The following is a 5,596-nucleotide window of genomic DNA, read 5'->3' as shown; positions in this document are numbered from 1 at the left end:
CTATTTGTTTAAGACATTTTCAGTTGGCTTTTCTGTCACTTAAAGCCAAATGTAACCCTAACCTGAAGGACATGCACATACACAGGCACACATGTACCCACAACACATACATGCACGCCAGAAACAAATAGTGGGAGATACATCAACATGTACAATGGTAGGATTTTATATCATTCTTTTCTTCCTGTTGATATTTTAAATTTTTTCTACAGTGCTTTTGTATTGCTTTTGTGAGAAGACAAAAACTTTATAAAAACTACTTTTTGAGAGTGAAGCTATCACTGAAATGTAGACATGTTTCATGGTCCTTAAAGAGCTTTGTCTATGTTTTTTGTTCTATGGCTGGCTCAGCACACAGCTACACTCAACCACTTCTATGAAGATGGAACCCAAGAGAGACCAGCTAAAATTCTACTAAGATAAACTGACCATGAAGTGAGAAGGGCCACGTTTATCAGAGAGAAAAGCACAAATATTTATCATATCTTGGGTAAAATCTGCAAGGCCTAGAGATTAACAGGTATTATGGGAGAATGGAGAGAAAAATCAAGGATGGCTGAGTTTTTGGGCCCCAGATACTAAGTAGAAACTGACAGAACTAGGAAAGTTGCAAAGGAGAGCCAATTTGGGGGTGGCCAGAACTCATGATCTCAGATTTGGACATGAGGAGCTTAAGGTTGATGAAGGGGCCTCCCAGGGGAACAATCCAATAGGCTGATGACAGTTGTTCACCCAGTAAGCCCTTTCTGAACACTTAATTTGTGTGTAGAATTACATACTAATACATGCTAATCACTAGGCTACATACAGAGAAAAATAAGATAAGATACCTGCTGAACTCAAAGATTGCAATCTGGAGAGAGAATATAAGCACCAACTCTATAGCAGAACCTAAAGAAGAGCTATAAATTACAGTAAGGAAGAACAGTTAATTCTGACTAGATATCAAAAAAGATTTCATAAAGATGGTGGAACTTGAACTGAGGCTTAAAGGATAAAAAAATATTTCAAGAGACAGATGAGGCAGGGAAAAGATTTTCAAGATGAAGAAATCATACAAGCCAAGGCACAGAGATGTGAAAGGGTACACGTGCTCTAGCTGACGACAGCAGAGTCTGATGGAAGACGGGGCAGGACCAGCTGGGGGAATGATGGAATTGCCAAGCTGAGGAATCCAAACTCTAGCCAATGGGGAGCCACTGATAAGACTGTAAGAGGGTAGAAGCATGGTCTTACCTATAGTTGGGAAAGATAAGCCTGCTTGTGGAGGAAAACTTAACAGGCAAGTTATTAGAGGTGGAAAAACCAGTTATGAAGCTACTATAACCATGCAGGAAAGTTATATACACATATGTTTTCTTTTTCTTTATCCATTCATGTGTCAACACACACATGGGTGATTTCCATGTGTTGGCTATTGTGAATAATGCAATGAACCTGGGAAAGCAGATATCTCTTCAAGATATTAATTTCATTTCCTTTAGATAAATACCCAGAAGTAGGTTCAATGGATCCTGTGGCAGTTCTATTTTTAATTTTTTGAGGACCCTCCATACTGTTTTCCATAGTGGTTCCAACAATTTATATTCTCACCAACAGTGCACCAGGGTTCTTTTCTCAAAAGTACTTGCCAGCATTTATCTCCTATCTTTTTGATAATAGCCATTCTAACAGGTGTGAAGTGATTTCTCATTGTGGTTTTGATTTGTGTATCCCTGATAATTAGTGATGTTGAGCACCTTTTCATGTAGCTGTTGGCCATTTGGATGTCTTCTCTGGAAAAATGCCTGTTCAGGTCCTCTGCCCATTTTTTACTGGGTTATTTGGTTCTTTGCTATTGAGTTGCAAGAGTTTCTTTATATATTTTATATTGACCCCTTATAAGATACAGATATTCCTCAAGTTATGATGGGGTTACATCTTGATAAACCCATCATAAACTGAAAATATCATAAGTCTAAAATGCATTTAAAACACCTGCCCTACCGAACATCATAGCTTAGTCTAGCCTACATTAAACACTCAGAACACTTACATTAGCCTACAGTTGGGCAAAATCATCTAACACAAAGCCTAATTTATAATACACTGTTGAATATCTCATGTACTTTATTGAATACTGTACTGACAATGAAAAACAGAATGGTTGTATGGGTACAGAATGGTTGTAAGTATAACAGTTGTTTACCCTTGTGATCGCATGGCTGACTAGGAGCTGCAGCTTGCTGAGGCTCGAGCCTCTTGATGAATTGACCCGTTTATCTTTATATAATTACCATCTTCTTTTCTTGTTACAGCTTTTGATCTAAAGTCTATTTTGTCTGATGTAAGTATAGCCACCTCTGCTCCTTTTTGGTTTCTATTTGCATGGAATATCTTTTTCCATCCCTTTACTTTCAGCCTATGTGTGTCCTTGAAGCTAAAGTGAGTGTCCTGTAAGCAGCATATAGTTGAGTCCTGATTTTTATCCATTCAGCCACTCTATTCCTTTTTATTAGAGAATTTAATCCATTTACTTTTTTTTTTTTTTTTGCGGTATGCGGGCCTCTCACTGTTGTGGCCTCTCCCGTTGCGGAACACAGGCTCCGGACGCTCAGGCCTAGCGGCCATGGCTCACGGGCTTAGTTGCTCCGCGGCATGTGGGATCTTCCCGGACCAGGGCACGAACCTGTGTCTCCTACATCGGCAGGCGGATTCTCAACCACTGCGCCACCAGGGAAGCCCCTCCATTTACTTTTAAAGTAATTATTGATAGGCAAGTACTTACTATTGCCATCTTGTTAATTATGTTCTGGCTGTTTTATAGCTTCTTTCTTCCTTTCTTCCTCTTTTGCTTTCTTTCTTTATGAATTGATGATTTTCCATAGTGGCATACTTTGATTCCCTTGTCTTCATTTTGTGTGTATCTACTACAGGTTTTTCTTTTGTGGTTACCCTAAGGCTTATTTGAAACATTTTATAGACATTACAGTCTATTTTAAGCTGATAAAACTTAACTTCAATTATAATAAAAATAAAACCTTACCCTTTCACTAACCCCAACACATTTTATGTTTTTGTTGTCACAATTTACATCTTTTTATATTGTGTATCCATGAACAATTTTGTAGCTATAGCTATTTTTAATAATTTTGTCCTTTAAGCTTATACAAGAGTTAAGTGGTAACACACCACCTTATGACAATATTAGAGTATTTTAAATCTGACTATGTATTTATCACTTTAGAGTACTTTAACTCTGACTATATATTTATATTTACCAGTATGTTTTATATTTTCATAACTTTTTGTGTTCTAATTAGCATATTTTTGTTTCAGTTCGAAGAATTCTTTTCAGCATTTCTTGTGAGGTAGATATTATTTAATGGTGATGTACTCCCTCAGTTTTTGTTGTTTGGCAAAGTCTTTATCTTGCTTTCATTTCTGATGGACAATTTTTCTGGATAAAGTATTTCAGTTGGCAGTTTTCTTATTTCAGTACTTTGAATATATCATCCCACCCTCTCCTAGTCTGCAAGATTTCTGCTGGGAAATTCATTGATATCTTTATGGGGTTTCCTTTGTATGAGAGAAACATTTTTTCTATTGCTGATTTTAAAATTCCCTCTTTGTCTTTGATTTTAGACAGTTTTATTATAATGTATCTTAGAGAAAGATCATTTTGGATTGAAATTCCGGGATAACACATTAGCTTTATGAACTTGGATGTACATATCTCTTCCCAAGTTTGCTATGTTCTCAGCCATTACTTCTTTAAGTAAGCTTTTTGCCCCTTTCTCACTCTCTTCCCCTTTGGGACTCCAAAGATGCTTAGATTGTTTCTCTTAATGGCATCTCATAAATTCTGTAGCCTTCTTTTTTTCACTCTTTTTTCTTTTAGCTCCTCTGACTGGATAATTTCAAATGCTCTGTCTTCAAGTTCACTGATGTTTTTCCTCTGCTTGGCCCAGTCTTCTGTTAAAGATTCCTACTGAATTCTTCAATAGATAGTTCAATTCTATTGAACTATCATTGTATTCTTCAGCTCCAGATTTCTGTTTGGTTCTTTTTTGTTTTCTGTCTCCTTGCTGAACGTCTCATTTTGTCCTTGCGTTGTTTTCCTGATTTCATTAAATTGTTCACCTGTGTTCTCAAAAAGCATCTTTAGAACAATTATTTTGATAACTTTGTTGGGCAATTCCTGGATCTCCATTCTTTGAGGCCAATTACTGGAGGTTTACTATATTTCTTTGGTGGAGATGTGTTTCCCTGATTCTTCATAGTCTGGTGTAGGTGTCTGCAAATCTCAAGTAATCCAGAAAAATTCCAGCCTTTATGGACTGACTTCAGTAAGGAAAGCACTTCATCTGCAGATGGGGACACACTGGAGTGTGCTGTGATCCTAGGTCAAGTGGTGCAGGGCATCAAGTGGTGGGCCACGTGGCATCTCCAGATACAGAAGGGCATGATGTCTCAGTGGCTCAGCCACTGAGGTCCACAACATTTACAACTGTGTGGTGTCTGGTGAGTTCTGTGGTGGTCCACAGTGGCTGCAAGGGCTGTTGGGGTCCTCAGCAGCACCTCCAGGTCCATCAGCTGGGGACCAGGGCCAGCAGCAGTAGTGGCTAGAGCAAGTGGTGTGCACACCCTCAGCTGCAGGACCCAGCTGCAGGTGCCGGTGTAACGTCAGGAGCTGATGCACACACACACAGTGGCAAGGGCCTTGGCCAGCAGCAAGGATCAGGGCCAACTGCATATGCACTAGCAGCTGCAGGGGCCCTGACTGTCAGTGTGCACTCCTGTGGCTGCAGGGTCTCACCACAGGCACAAGCACAGTAGTGGAGGCTGGTAATGAGAGTCAGGCCAGCAGGGTACACATGCACAGCTGAAGGGGCTAGCGGCAGGTGAACCCTGTGGTGCAGGCCAGTGACAGGAGACAGGGCTGGATCTGGGCCCACAGCAGCTGTGGGAGCCTTGGCTGTCAGCGTGCACTCTTGTGGCTGCAGGTTCTCGCCACAGGTGCACACATAGCAGTGGAGGCCAGCGATGGGAGTCAGGCCAGCGGTGTGCAAGCGCACACTGGAGAAGCCAGCACTGAGCACTCACACGTCAGTGAGGTCAGCCATGGGGACCTAGGCTGCTGTCTCACATGTGTGCAACACAGAGGCTGGGACTAGCTGCCAGTGCAGGTCCCAGGCACCAGAGGCGGCCAGGGGATGGGGTAGAGGTAATGAACAGCAAGGGACTCAGGCTAGTGAATGCCAATACCTGTGGGGTGAAAACCAGTGACATCTGCAGGGGGCCTGGTGGCTTCTTCAGTGGCGAAAGCCGTCGGGGTCCTCCGCAGAGTAGGTCACTGGGAACCACAGTCACTCCTGCTGTGTGGCTGATATTGGCAGCCTCGGTTCTTCTTTCTTGCTCCCAGCCATCTTTATACATCTCAGCTTTGCCAGTTTCTGGGTGGAGTGAAATCAAGGTCCGTCCTTTGCGTAGCATCCTTTTTCTGTGGTTATTCTCTGGATTTTTTGCTCTACTATATTGCTGGAGTTTCTTACGTGGACTCCAGAGCTCTCCCAAGCTGTTTTTGTCCTTGGATAGCTGTCTAATTATTGATCTT

Source organism: Kogia breviceps, chromosome 2 (genome assembly GCF_026419965.1).
Source record: "Kogia breviceps isolate mKogBre1 chromosome 2, mKogBre1 haplotype 1, whole genome shotgun sequence".
Classification (NCBI taxonomy): domain Eukaryota; kingdom Metazoa; phylum Chordata; class Mammalia; order Artiodactyla; family Physeteridae; genus Kogia; species Kogia breviceps.
Note: the sequence above shows the minus strand (reverse complement) of the source record.